Source organism: Larus michahellis, chromosome 2 (assembly GCF_964199755.1).
Source record: "Larus michahellis chromosome 2, bLarMic1.1, whole genome shotgun sequence".
NCBI lineage: Eukaryota > Metazoa > Chordata > Aves > Charadriiformes > Laridae > Larus > Larus michahellis.
In genome coordinates, this window is record NC_133897.1 from 53,376,606 (window position 1) to 53,390,662 (window position 14,057).

Below are 14,057 nucleotides of genomic sequence, written 5' to 3' on the forward strand. Positions count from 1 at the left end.
ACGGGAGTCTTGCCTGCAGGCTCTGAGAGATGCTGTTGAGCTGAGGCAGCTCTTTTTGGGGTGAAACAGCAGGACACTTCACCGTTCCTGAAGCTGCCTGACCTCTAGGAAGTAGTAACAGTGCTCAACGACATTAGCAATTATTTATGTATCTATAAATAGTGAACACCCCTGTGCTGGCTAATGCTATTTCCATCTCACTGATGTTTCACCTGGTCCCTCACCCTAGGTCTCAGAAAAAGCCCCATCCTGAGCAACCCTACGCGGAGAGGCAGAGGTTTTTTTCCAGCCTGGAGGATGGGATAAAAGAGATTTCCTCCAGATTTTACAGGCTGCTGGGTGAGACAAGGATGACGACAAGACCCAGAGGAAATCAGCCTTGGCTTGGGAACAGGGAGAGAGATGCTCCAGTCCCAGCTCTGGCACCAGCCCATCCTGCCTGCAAGCACCCAACGGTGCTGTCGGTTGCCATCTCCAAAGGGGCTTTATTTAGAATAAAAACAACTGTTACAGGCCCTCTGGGGACAGGTCACCGTGCAGCCTTGTCCCTCACTGAGGCTGCAGGGCTAGGCTCTCCATTTGCCCCGCTGCTGCAGTGAGGGCATGGATCCACAGCTCTGGCCTGCAGCTGGGGGAAAGGCAGGCCAGGGAGATCGGCCTTCATTTTAAAGGTCGTCCCAGAAGCCAGGAGAGATACAGGGTTCATTGACTCATTAAGCAAACAGGGTGAAGCAAAGCCCATCTCACATCACCCGCGGGCAGCCAATACCCAGGTGGAGGCAAGAGTGGAGAGGCCGAGGGCGATTCCCTAGCCCCGTGGCTATTCAGGTTTGGACAAGTGACCCCTACCGAGGGACACAGCTATGAATTGCTTAAACAAATGCAAAGTTCAGACAACTGTAAAGAACTTGTCTCACTTGCCAAAAAAATTACAAAACACCAGCGTTTTTCAAAAAACAAGTCTGCGCAGCTCACTTGTGGGAAAGGTGGGAAGATGCCAGAAGCCAGCAAGCGGGGCAGATGAGGAAAGACTCTGGTTCCTGCCCAGACAAGACTGCAGGGGGGGATTTTTTTTTGCTCCTAATAAAAGATGCAAGGTCACACGGAGCCCTGTGCTTGCTTCTAGGGAGAGGGACAGCGGAGACCCCCCCGGGCATGGCGGGTGAGGCAATGTTTGATCACAGCCTCCCTGAGCAAGCTCTGGTGCAGCTCGTTTCATCACCCCGCTCGGTCAGGAGGTGGCTCACCTCAGCACGGGGGCTTTTGAAGTCCCTTGTCCTCAAATTAGTAGCAACTTCTTACATGATGATGCCGAACAGCTTCAGGGAAAGGCAGTAACCTCACCAGCATCTCCCACCGAAACGACTCGAATGTGCCCTCGTCCTCCAGCAAGCAAGGGTGGCATGTGAGCATCGCCTACTGCAGCGCTGAGCTTTGCGATCGCGATAGTTGAATAAAAGACAAACTGCTGCTCCCTTTTCTCTCCCAAAATAGTGGGCAAAAGGTGGGGGTTCATTCTGCACAATACGGGGCAAAAAGGAAGACGGGGCAAAAAGGAAGACGGGGCAAAAAGGAAGACGGGGCAAAAAGGAAGACGGGGCAAAAAGGAAGACGGGGCAAAAAGGAAGACGGGGCAAAAAGGAAGACGGGGCAAAAAGGAAGACGGGGCAAAAAGGAAGACGGGGCAAAAAGGAAGACACCACCAGAAGAGAGAAAGCCACCAGGAATTTACACAGCCACATGAAGCAGCTGGGCCAGGTCATCAGAGCAGATGAACGAGTGGCTTCCCGAGTTCAGCTGCACAGAAATATGCATCCAAGTATGCAGCTTCTCACACACCCCTCACTCAGAACCGCTGCCAAACCCTCTTCAAACACTCCTCCAGCTACGCTGTGGTCCTACAGGTGGTTTGGCACACAAAGAAACCCCTCATCTATCCCCAAAGGCTGTTTTCTGAAATTATTTTCCACCTCTCTCACAGGCAGAAAATTGCTGCTCTTTACATCTGTCTGAAATGGTTCCCTGGTGAGCCACAAAGCATCCCATCGCACCCTCCATCCATCCCTCCCTCCCGATAGCTGCTCTTTTGCTCCCCACGGGCCAGGCACAGAGCTGCCTGCCAGCTGCCCCACAGCAGAGGGATTTAAGACCTTAGACCTCACTTCTCCATTTTACCACCAAGGCCCATAATCGGCTTGCGCTGTGGTTTCCTTTGCAGGGATAACCACCCCCAGGCACACTTAGGAGATAAAACACACTGTGTGAGGAACTTTAACACAACAGCTTAGATCCCAAATCTTCCACAAAGAAATACTTAAAGCAGGAATATAAGCATCTAAAATTTTAAGGTTTAGCCTATAGGGAATAAAAACAAGAAGCAATATTTTGGGGCTAAACCCCTTCTTTTCCTCCCTCACGCCCACTTGCTGCAGCATGACTTACCTGCCACCCCTGCTCTTGGATGCTGAAATACCTCTTCTGAGGATCCCAGTACAACAATGCACTGAGCAGACTAGACGCTTATCCACAACACTAAAAACAACCTCAAACTACCCTCCTCACCTGAGAGGACCTTCAGGTCCCTATATAACCTGACCCCACAACTTGCAGCTGCTGGGGATTAAGTCCCAGCTGATGAAGGTCAGCAGTAATTCACAAATACCACCTCAGAAAGGTGCAGGAATCTTTGTGCTGGGAGGGAATGTCCTGAACCAGTGAGTGGCAGGGAAGCACCCTGGCCTCAGGGGGATGGGATGGGATTGGATTTCTCCTTGCTGTGACTCTGCCCACCCCTTCTGCAGCACCTGGAGCAAAGCCCACCAGGAGGTGAAGTGAGCCTATGTTACCCGATCTGTAAAATCACTACAAAAAAGGCACTGAGGTGCTGGAGCGGGTCCAGAGAAGGGAAATGAAGCTGGTGAAGGGTTTGGAGAACAAGTTTTATGAAGAGTGGCTGAGGGAGCTGGGGTTGTTCAGCCTGGAGAAAAGGAAGCTGAGGGGAGACCTTATCACTCTCTACAGCTACCTGAAAGGAGGGTGTAGAGAGGTGGGGGCTGGTCTCTTCTTCCAAATAACAAGTGATAGGACAAGAGGAAATGGCCTCAAGCTGTGCCAGGGGAGGTTTAGATTGGACATTAGGAAAAATTTCTTCACTGAAAGAATTGTCAAGCATTGGAACAGGCTGCCCAGGGAAGTGGTTGAGTCACCATCCCTGGAGGTATTTAAAAGATGGGTAGATGTAGTGCCTAGGGATATGGTTTAGTGATGGTTTTTTTGTCAATGTTAGGTTGATGGTTGGACTAGATGATCTGAAAGGTCCCTTCCAACCTAGGCAATCCTATGATCAAGTAGATGCAATGGCAAATCACGACCAGCACTGTGCAGAGAGATCTGTCTGCATGCTGGGCTGGGAGCAGGGCTGTCCTGCTGCCCTCCTTGCCCTGCCTGCCCACAGTGATGGCCCCAAGTCCCCTGCCTGTAGCAGGTGTTTCTAATGGGGCAAGGCTCCCCCAGAAAGAGAAGGCAGCGGGGAAGTGGAAGGGAGGGCTGGCAGAGGGGGAAGGCAAGGCTTGCTGTCACCTGCTGCTGAAGGGAAAGCAGGAACATCATCCTGCTATGGGACACAGTGGGACACTGCCTGACATGTTCCCTGTCAGCTCTCATGTCTGAAGGTTTTGCAGAGCCCCTGCCCTGCTCAGATCAGGAAAGGTGATGCACAAGCCTTGGGAACACCATCCCTTTCCCATTGCTGAGTAGGTGGGCTAATTAAATAGGCTGTGCCGTTAAATGGTAATGGAGATGCGTGGTCTGGAGCAGCATGATAGCCTCCCAGCAGGGTCTGACACGTCGGAAAATCATGATTGCTTTTCTGCAGAGAGCATCTTCAAGGAGCATCCCCTGCTGCCACCACTGGACTGAGGGCCAGCGCATGAGCAAGTCCTGCAGCCAGCACTCACTTCAGCTCACTGCTCCTCGCGGGCACATGAGGCTGGAGATCTGGGGACATTTACAGTTTCATGGGGCTGATTTGAACTCTTGGCAAGGTCTGATTTGAGGAAAGATGTGATCGGCCTCGCTGAGAATTAAGCTTTTCAGGCTAAGCGTGGGCAGTCAAAAGACTGGAGCATCTCACATCAGTAGCCACACCAGAGCCCCTCGTCCCACACCTCCCCGTGGCAAGGCAAGGGCTTGTTGATTGCTTTTCATCTGCCTGTGGGTCACACTGACTGAAGCCATAACATCGACAAGTAGGAAGTCAACAGGAATATGGAGGAAGAAGACGAAATTCCTGTAAACACCACTGTCTGCTGCTAAAATTAAATGGGAAGGGTGCTGGTTCCTAATTTACTATTCCTTCCTGTGATTTTCCACCCTCTGGGCTCGTGCCTGCGCTGTGAGATGGGATGGCTTTCCGCAGCAGCTGTTCCCGGGGAGCGGTGACCTGACATTGCATGGCATGCAGATAGATATTTTTAAAGTTATTTGGCTTCCCCCGTCCTTGGACATTATCTAAGATAACATGGGCGAGTGCTGCCGAGATACCTCAGGTCTAAGCATAGAGTAGGGTCGGGGTGCTGTCTCCCCCCTGCCCCATTATGGATATCTCAGCCACCTCAGCTGGGAGAAGAGACCTTTTTCCCTGCGTGAGGAGCAGCCAGCTCAGCTCATGAGGAGGTGGTGGAGGCAGAAGAACAGCAGCACCACTGGGAGTGCAGCATCCCTCAGCAGCACTGGCTACACCACCATCTCACCGAAGGGGAATTGCATGCCTGCTGGGTGAGGATCAGGGATGGAGAGAAGCCCTGGTACTCAACTTCAAGACAGGCAACCCAAGTTATGTCTTGCTTCACCTGATCAGGCGACTGGGTTTCAAAGGTGTGTTTCACAGGCTGATGCCTCCCTAAGGTAGTAACTCAAAATCCATAGCTGCCAAGGACACAGCAGTTGGACACTGTGTCCAGTTCTGGGATCCCAGTTCAAGAAGGACAGGGAACTACTGGAGAGAGTCCAATGGAGGGCTACAGAGATGATCAAGGGAACGGAGCACCTCTCTTATGAGGAAAGGCTGAGAGACCTGGGTCTGTTCAGCCTGGAGAAGAGAAGACTGAGAGGGGATCTTATCAATACTCATCAACATCTAAAGGGCGGGTGTCAAGAGGATGAGGTCAAACTCTTTTCAGTGGCACCCAGCAACAGGACAAGGGGCAACAGAGACAAACTGGAACACAGGAAATCCTGTCTCAACATGAGGAGGAACTTCTTTACCCTGAGGGTGGCAGAGCACTGGAACAGGCTGCCCAGAGAGGTGGTAGAGTCTCCGTCTCTGGAGATGCTCAAAACCCACCAGGACGCGTTCCTGTGCAACCTGCTCTAGGTGACCCTGCTCTGGCAGGGGGGTTGCACTATGTGATCTCCAGAGGTCCCTTCCAACCCCTGCCGTTCTGTGATTCATCCTGTTGTTCCCTTGGCTGCAGCCCTGCTGCCCTCCCCGGCTGGGGAAGAGGCCAAGCTCCTCTTCCAGGAGTTAACAAGACACTGACTACTAATAAATCAGCCTCCCAATTGCTCCATGCTCCCTGCTGGGACTGGGGAAGTGACTGCAGGTGACGCACCAGCATTAATGGAGGGGTTCAACAGCCATTACTGGTTTCGGGCAGCACTGGTGAGAGACGACACCTCTTGCCCATGGCCAGGCCGCTGAGGTCTCAGCACAATCCAACTCCTCCAGCGCTTATTTGGCTGAGCACCTACCAAATCCCTTTGCATTTATACTGGGGAGGAACACAGCTGCTGCAGGGCTCAGAGGAAGCGTTTGCAGGAAGCTGGGAGTTAAAGTGAAGCCAAGACCACGGCTGCAACAGGGTTTCTGCTCTAATTACAGGACTCATCCTACTCAACGCAGGTTCCTGGCCTCCCCACCACATCCAGCCCGAGGAGCTGCGGATGGAGACGGAGGCTGCGGGACGGCCCATTCGCCTATGACAGCTCCTGCAACTCATCGGAGTGGGATCACGCAAGTCTTCCTGCCTGCGCTCACGTTTATTTCAGAGGCTGGCTTTCCTTCTCCTGCCATCTTCCCTTGGGTGTTCTTATAAAGTATTTACAACTGAAATAAACATGGCTGAAGCCTGTGGTTTACAAAAGCCTGTTTATACAACAGGAAAGAAATCGCACAGCTCTCTCGGTTTCCTAGATAAAAGATTTTCCCAAACTTTTATTCTGGGTTTGCCTGTAATGGGTGAGCATCCCTCGTTTTCCTCTGTTTTAGGGAACATCTCAGAGATGCACAGCCTCTGCACTTGTCGAGCATCTTTCCTCCTGGGCAAGGCAAGCTCCCCCTCATCCCCAGGCGTCTCCTGGGGGTTGGTCACAAGCTGGTGTGCTGCTTCAGGAAAGTGCAAAGCACCAGCAGCTCTGGGAGGGCAGAGACTCCCTTCCCCTCCCCTTCCCCATGGGGAAAAAAACCCAGCTTTTCCCCACTACACTATTTCCATGGAAGTTTCCTTTTGTTATACGTGTGGGACGAGTCTGTTCAGACCATTTCTACCATTAAAACGCCCTTTCTCCTATAAAGCATTGGTGTCCTAGACCAGCGGGGGCTGGTCCAGCCCTGCCTCTGCTCTGCTCCTGGCCAGCCTTGTGATTTTGAGGCACAGAGCCCTGCTTTCAGGACACCACCCTCTTTGCCCAAGCAGATTTCCTGGCAGGAAGAAAGCTGGGAAAAGGCACATTTTCCCACCCAGGTCCCAGTACGCAGACCCAGGGCAGTGCTGCTCTCCCCCCAGCCCCAACCCTACGCCGCCATTTGGCTGTGTCCTGGTTTGAGCAACGCAGGATTAATTTCTCTTCTATTGCTTGGGAAAACTGCACTTTTAGAAGACTCTAGCGTCTGAATCCATGACAATATTTATTTTATAGCCAGCTATGGTATGTGGGTTTCAAGGTCTCAGTGTTTTCGAGCCCAGCCAGAGGCAGGGATGAGGAGGAACGAGACCCGGGCACTTGAGCCAAGCTGGCCAACAGGATTTTTTCATACCACGAACGTCACATTCAATATCGATTAGAAAGTTTGCTGTGAAGTTCTCTCCCTTTCTCGATGGCTGCAATCCTGAGAACTTCTTGCCCCAGCACCAGACCCCTGAGCCCTTCCCTTCCTCCTGAAGCCGTAACGCTCGCAGTGTCCGGCATTTGCTGTCCACAGCTGGGAGCGCACAGCTCCTGCTGATAGAATGGGCTGAGTATAAGCCTGGTGTATTTTATATTGGTATCGGGATCAATATTGATTCTTTAGTATTTTTAATGCTCGTTATCTAGTCTTATTCTATTAAATGTGTTTATATTTCAATGCCAGGTCTTCCTTGTTTTTTCCCAGTTCCCCTCTCTGGGTGGGGAGGGGTCATAGGGTGAGAGAATAATTGTCTAAACAACAATAAATTGTTGTGGCTTTCTTAAACCATAACAGGGTGCAAAGCCAGGAAGTAGCCTAATTGTGGACAGCATCACCAAGAAGCCTGACCGTGCAAAACCCTCATGCTGTTTTTAGCATCTTCCATCCAGGAATCACACAAGTGTGTGACCAAGGAGGTACTTTTACTTCCCTCCCTCAGCATTCCGGGCAGGATAGCTGGTGTCTCCAGTGTGAGCCAGTCACCGGGGGCTGTGGTGAGCCAGGAACAGCAGCTGGGCCCATGGCTAGGATTGCCGATTTCCAGCTCCCGACACCCAGAGAGCCCATGGCTGACCCAACTGCGGCATTTCTCCACGGGGTTTAGTGTTTCAGGGTCAGAGCCACAGCTGAGTGCTTGAAATCCCACCCCGGTGCCTCTGTAAACAACAGCAGAGAAGATTAAGAGGGACAGCAAATGTGAATTGAGGACAAAACCAATGCAAAATCCTGGAGCTTTTTTTCAGATAAACGACACATGAAGGCTGTCCACAGCCTCTGCTTGCAGAGCCCTTTCCCGTGCATGCCCAAGCCCCTAAACCCACAGTCATGTTCTTGAGGACCCAGCCAGATGCAGAGCTGGCCAAAAAACAGCAAGTGAGAGCCAGGGGGATGGACCTCCAGCAGCACTCAGCACCCCAAACCCGGCCTCCCCGTCCCCATGCTGCTGCCCTCCCTCATGTGACAAGAGAAAACCACACTTTGGGGGCTGTCACTGGGGGACCAATCCCTCTCAGACAGCGACTGGGACCCTCACATGCATTTCCCTCATCCAATTCGGTTCTCATGCAGGAAAATCTCCACAGGCATCCCTGGCACTCTGGCATCAATACGCAGGGGTGTGCAGGGTTTTGTGGGTCTGGAAGAGGCAGGTGGGCACGTCTGGAAGCTGCTACATCTTCCAGTGATAATGCATGACCTGATTTGTCCAAGCCTTTGATGAAAATCACACCAGGCATTTTCATCCACCGGCATTTCTGGACCTGGGAAACCTGGTCTGAAGTGACTTGCTCTGGTGACACAGAAAAGGAGGCAATTGAAACAAAAGTGTCCCACGGTCCAGCCTGGGTCCAGGGATCTTCCCTGTGGACTTTGGAGCTACTTCTCTTCCCAGCAGAAGACCCATTACAGCTGGTGGGACACGTGGCAGTAGTACCCTGCATTAGTACAGAAGGAATAAAGACCTTCAGCTGAGTCCCCACGCAGGCAGGAGAGACATCGTTTACACTGAGGTTGGGACAAGGCAACAGGTCACTCCCTTCCTCCAGAGAAAATTAAATAAATCGCAGTCTTATAGGAGCAAAGAACAAGCAGAGTCTTTAGCTTTCTTCTCAAAAGGTGATTTTGTGTGTGACAGGGACTTAATTTCCATGCATTGGTTCAGCTCGGAGGCAGAGGAGACATCTGAATGTCCAAAGCAACCTCAAAGTCACTGGGTCTTCTGCCCCTTCGGTGCGGGTGACATTTTCACCAAGCCCCCAACCACCACCCCATCCCCCGCAGAGCTTGGAGCTTGAGCTGATCCTGGATGCAACCCGTGTAGAGAAAGCAAGTAGTGCTTTATGCACAGCTTATTCATCATCTGCTTGCCATCTAAGTAGTCCAGGTCTGAAGGTCCACCTGCACACCTACACCTCAGTGGGTGCCACATAACTCATCAGCTTTCTTGAGAGGCATGGAAATAAATCCAACCCATGGGAAATCCCTTGGGGTGTCAATAAGCCCAAACTCCTCTTTGACAAAGTGATGGTCATCTGAGGAAAAGGGTGCAACCTCCTGACTCTCCTTTGGACGAAGTCAAATGCTGGCAAGGCCGTGGTAGGGAAGACAGTGCTTGGTGTGTGGGCAACAACATATTTTGCTGGAGAGCAAAGACCTTTGGGATATATTCATAAGGATATCTCAAATTTTAAGACATCAATCAGAGCCACTTGAAGCACTCGGCTTGAACCAGCAGGGAGTTAATATCCCTGACAGAATTCCCTCCTCTGGGAGAGCAGCCCTCAATGAAAACCCAGCGTGCCCTCCCTTCATGGCGTGCAGCAAATCGGCTCAGCACGCCAAAAAACAAGTCATGTGCCCATCCTCCAGCACTCAGCCGGGGCCGGAGCACAGCTGACACTGCAGGTGGGATGCTGCCAGCTGTGAATTTGGGCACGGCTGCCCCGTGCAGACACAGGCAGCACAGCAGTGCCCAGGGACAAGGTGCTCTGCAGGGTCCCAAAGATGAGGTGGATGCTCCTGCCCGTGGCAGAGGCTGCTGCTCCAGGATGTTGGGAGATGCGGCGGGGATGGCAGGTGCCAGCCCCCGGATCCCGAATTAGGTCAGCGGAGTTGTAACATCTGGCAACGTGGCTGCCTTTCCGCGGGGATTAGGCACAAGCGCCGCTTGGACGCTGTGACGGAAATACCCCGGGATGCGGCTCGTGGATGCTGGCGGGTCCAAACATCTGTGCTCTCTCTCCACCCCGTGGGCTCGGGGGCTGCTCCGGGGACATGGAGAAGAGGGATCCTGTGGTCATCCATCCCAGGCTTCTCTCCCAGCCATGGCCACAGTGGACATTGCATCTGGGTCAGTCAACTGCGGGGCGGCGTGGGAGGAACCCCAGCAGCGAAGGCAAGCAAACATCCCCGAGGAAACCAGGAGAAACTGCCAGTAATGAGGCAATTAATTATCTGAAAAGGCTGAGACATACCCCAGGAGCTCAAGAAACCCATCTCGGTCATGGGATGAGGCCATGGCCAGCGGGGGCACCAGCTGCCGAGGCACATTCCTGTTCACTGTGCAAAACCAGGACCAGCTTTTTGTATGCCATATATAAGCACACAGTATCTCTACATAAGCTCACATCAATAAAGACAGCTTGCTGTTTTGGAGTCATCAGTCTGAAGTAGCACTTTAAGCAGCATTAAAAATCCTTGTTTCTGAGTCACGAGATACCTTTATAAGGCAATTACATTTTCTGGGTCATTTCTATTTCTTCTAAGTGCAGACAGGGGCAGCAGCAACACTGTCAGGTTGGTCCCTTCTTGGCATTTTGCGATGCTCTCACCAGTGCGGGGTGCTCCACGTGGCTGTGGATTTCAGACCAGTTTAGTTCAGGGTTTTGTCTTTTCCACTGCCACTGGAGAAGCTGAAGGGCACAGAATAATTCAGGTGGGACAGAACCGTGGGAGGAGCTCTGGTCCAACCTCCCGCTCAAAGCTCAGAGCTGGATGCTCAGGGCTGTATCCAGCCGGGCTGCAAAACCTCCAGGGTAGGAGCTCGCAGAGCCTCCTGGCCACCAGCACAGCCACCCTGGGGACCTCCCCTGAACTCGCCGCTGTTCATTGACATCCATCAGGTACTAGGAGGGATGCAGTATCCACACGTGGTGTAACAAGTGCTGACTAGAGGGGGATAACTCCCTCCCTTGACTTACCAGCCATGTTTCTGGTAAGGGGTGGGATGCTGCTGGTCTCCATCGCTGACAGGGAACACTTGGGGCTTATGTTCAGCTCCTGTCCCACCACTCCCAGGCCTTTCCTGCAGAGCTGTTTGCCAGCAAGTCCCTCCCCAGTATCACTGTCAGGGGTTAATCCTTCCCACTTTCAGCTCTTGGCCTTGCTGAATTGCAGAATTTCAGTGGTTTTTTTTGAAGCCAGGTGTGCCATTTGCCTTTCTCCAGTCACTGGCACCTCCCCTGGTCTCCAGGCCCTTCCAAAGGTGACAGACAGGGGTTTTGCAAAGACAGCGGACAGCCTTCGCCATGCCCTCAGATGCACGAACAACCCATCTGCTCAGGTGGACATCCATGGGTCACGCTCTCTGCCATAAACCCAGACTCCATCCAGCTCCTCCAGACTCCCACCAAACCGGACCACCACCTCCAGCCAGGACAAATTCCGGTGCAGGAAGAGCATGTGGAAGCAGAACTGAAATCATCAAGTAGGAAGGAGCAGGTGTTAAGCTGACACCTTTTCTGGTCATGGAAAATTAAATTTCTAAGCAAATGGGACTGTTTGTTTGCCTGCTTTCTCCATGCAACCGCATTTCCATGGCTTCACATGGATGGGGATTGTCCTTGTAGATGGAAAGACCGGAAGGCACGTAAACCTGGTATTTAAGAAAAACAACGTTAACGGTAAGAGCAGATTTTAAAAGGAAGAGTTTGAGGCTAATGGAAAACTGATGAAAGAGTAATACGAATCACATGCCAGAAGGACGACCATGAGAAGAGCAGAAGATGAAATAGAAAGTGGAAGTACGCTTATTGCCAATTCCCATAACGAAGCCCACTACTTACAATCATTTCGTGACTTAATAAACTGTCCTCCTCACCCGTATCAAATGAAATCCCCCAGGCTTTCAGGCATCTCCTGTTGACCATCTGTCTTTACGGACAGAAATATTTTAGTATCTTTGAAGTCAGCGTCACGTGTGTCTCTTCCTCAGTTTCCAGGAATTTCTGGGCTAGCATTTACTGTCTGCACAGCTACAGAGATGGTCTTTTGTTGCACTAAAATCTTGTGATCTGACAATTTTCTGGCTGCTTCTTTCTCCATAACAGGCTCCCTTATTTTGTTAGTTCCTCTGCGTTTTAAACAATGTGACCTTACCTCTGGTGCTCAACACTATCCATCAATCACCCACTTTACAGAATATATTTTTTACAGAACATTTTTCTCTGTTTTTTTTTTAGGGCTCAGCCTCACTATGTAGATTTGGCGTCATTCTGCGCAGCAGCTCATCTTCTTCACCATAAGCAGCTACTCACAGATTTGAAATCTGGAAGTGCCAGACAGAATTGCTCTGCAGTCAGAAGGGGATTTAGTCAGCAGTTTTGGGGTTGTTTTTTTCTTGTTTTTGCGTTTCTGTTTAAAGTCACTGCATTTTTGGACATCAACAGCTACCTCACGCTTCATACCCATGACCATTTTGCTTTTGCTAGCCAGAGGCATGGAAGAGCTGGACATTAGAGACCGAGCATGCCTCAGAAGAACAACAGATGTAAGGTGAAGGCAGCACATAGAAGAATTTAACTGGCGTTCTCTCTAATTAATTAGAAATCATGCCATTTAATGACCTTGTCCGCACCCTGGGCCCTTTGCCTGTATCCTCCTGTGCCAAGAGTACCACGGTTTTAGGCTTCTTCATGCAGTTCCCATTTAAAAATGAGCTTTAGCCTTCTCCCTTTTGGGATTCGTCCCAAATGTCCTTCCCCATCCCACCAGTGCGAGGCTGAGCGATGCAGTGGATGAAGCACACAGAAACAAACAGTGAAGTGGCTCAACGGGTTTACGGCAGCTTTTCCAGATGCTGAGGTTAAAATAAGGCTGAGTTACCAGCTGTGGCATGGCTACCAGTTTGTGGTCCCAAGGATGGCAGCAAAGCTGGAGAGCCACGCCTGCTCGAGCCAGCGTATCTCAGGTCTAACTGCTGCAACACCAGCAGGGTGCCAGGGTATTTCAAAGTAAAGCTTGAATTCATATTTAAAGTGTTTTGCTTGCGACCCACCAAGGCCAACAGAAGACTTCAGGAGGACGCTGAGATTTCCCAGTGGGAGCCAGAAAACAGAACAGCAGCAGCAACACCCTTTAAACCAGAAACTCGATGAGGCGTTAAAGGCAATATGAGCAAGAGACACCAAGTCATGCTTTTAAAATTCACTCAGGATGAATGGCCAATTTGCGATCTGATGCAACCCAACGCGTGGGACTACAGCTCTGCTACGCCCCTTCTCGGCATGGGGACACCTCTCCCTGCAGGCCACAGCCAGCCTCAGAGGGGGCAGCTGAGCAGTCCCCGTGCCCGATGGCTGAAGAAAGCACATGGAATTCTGAAGTGCATGAGGAACAGCCGTGAACAGGAGTGGATGAGGGCTGAACGCTGCTCCATGGGGAGGTGGAGGAGAAGGGCAGGAATGAGGCCATGGAGGGTCTGGGGTGGGGGATGCTCCATGGGGTCTTTTCCCACAGTAGGAAGAGGAGAAGGAGAAGCCAGGGCTGGGGGAGCAGGGCATGGCCGTGGGGAAGGCAGGCAGGAGGCTGGAGAAACAAGGGCAGGAGGAGGAGGAAGGTCCCAGAGCCGAGCTGTCACTAAGCTGCCCTGCAGGGAAAAGCTGAGAATAGGAAAGTGGAGGTGTTTTTCTAAACTGCCGCCTTGAGAAGCCATTAAAACACATACCCATGCACATCCTTGTATTCAGGGAAAGCATTTTTTCTGCATCTTTCCCAAATCTACTAAAGCCACCATGTAGGGAAAGCGTTTGTCAGTACTTGTGGAGGCATTCCTGCATGCCCACACACACCACCGACTCCCTTCAGGTTGTGCTCGTTGAAAGACCTCAGGGGGAAAAAAACACCTTCTCTAAACAGGAACCGTAGCTCTAAATTCAAGGTACTTCCCTTCTGTGCTACTGAAGACTTTATTTGGTGCTCCTCAGAGAAGCAGAGACTGCAAACAGAGCCTGAGGTTTCCCCTGCTCCACGAGAAGGAGAAATAAACGCTTCATGAACCCGGAAGTTGAATTTCATAAGGCAGTGGATGTTGCCACCTGCTGCTTAAATGCAGGCAGACAATTGTTCCCTGGGGTTTGGGTCATTTCTGGGGTTTGAACAGTTTTGTAGCCCA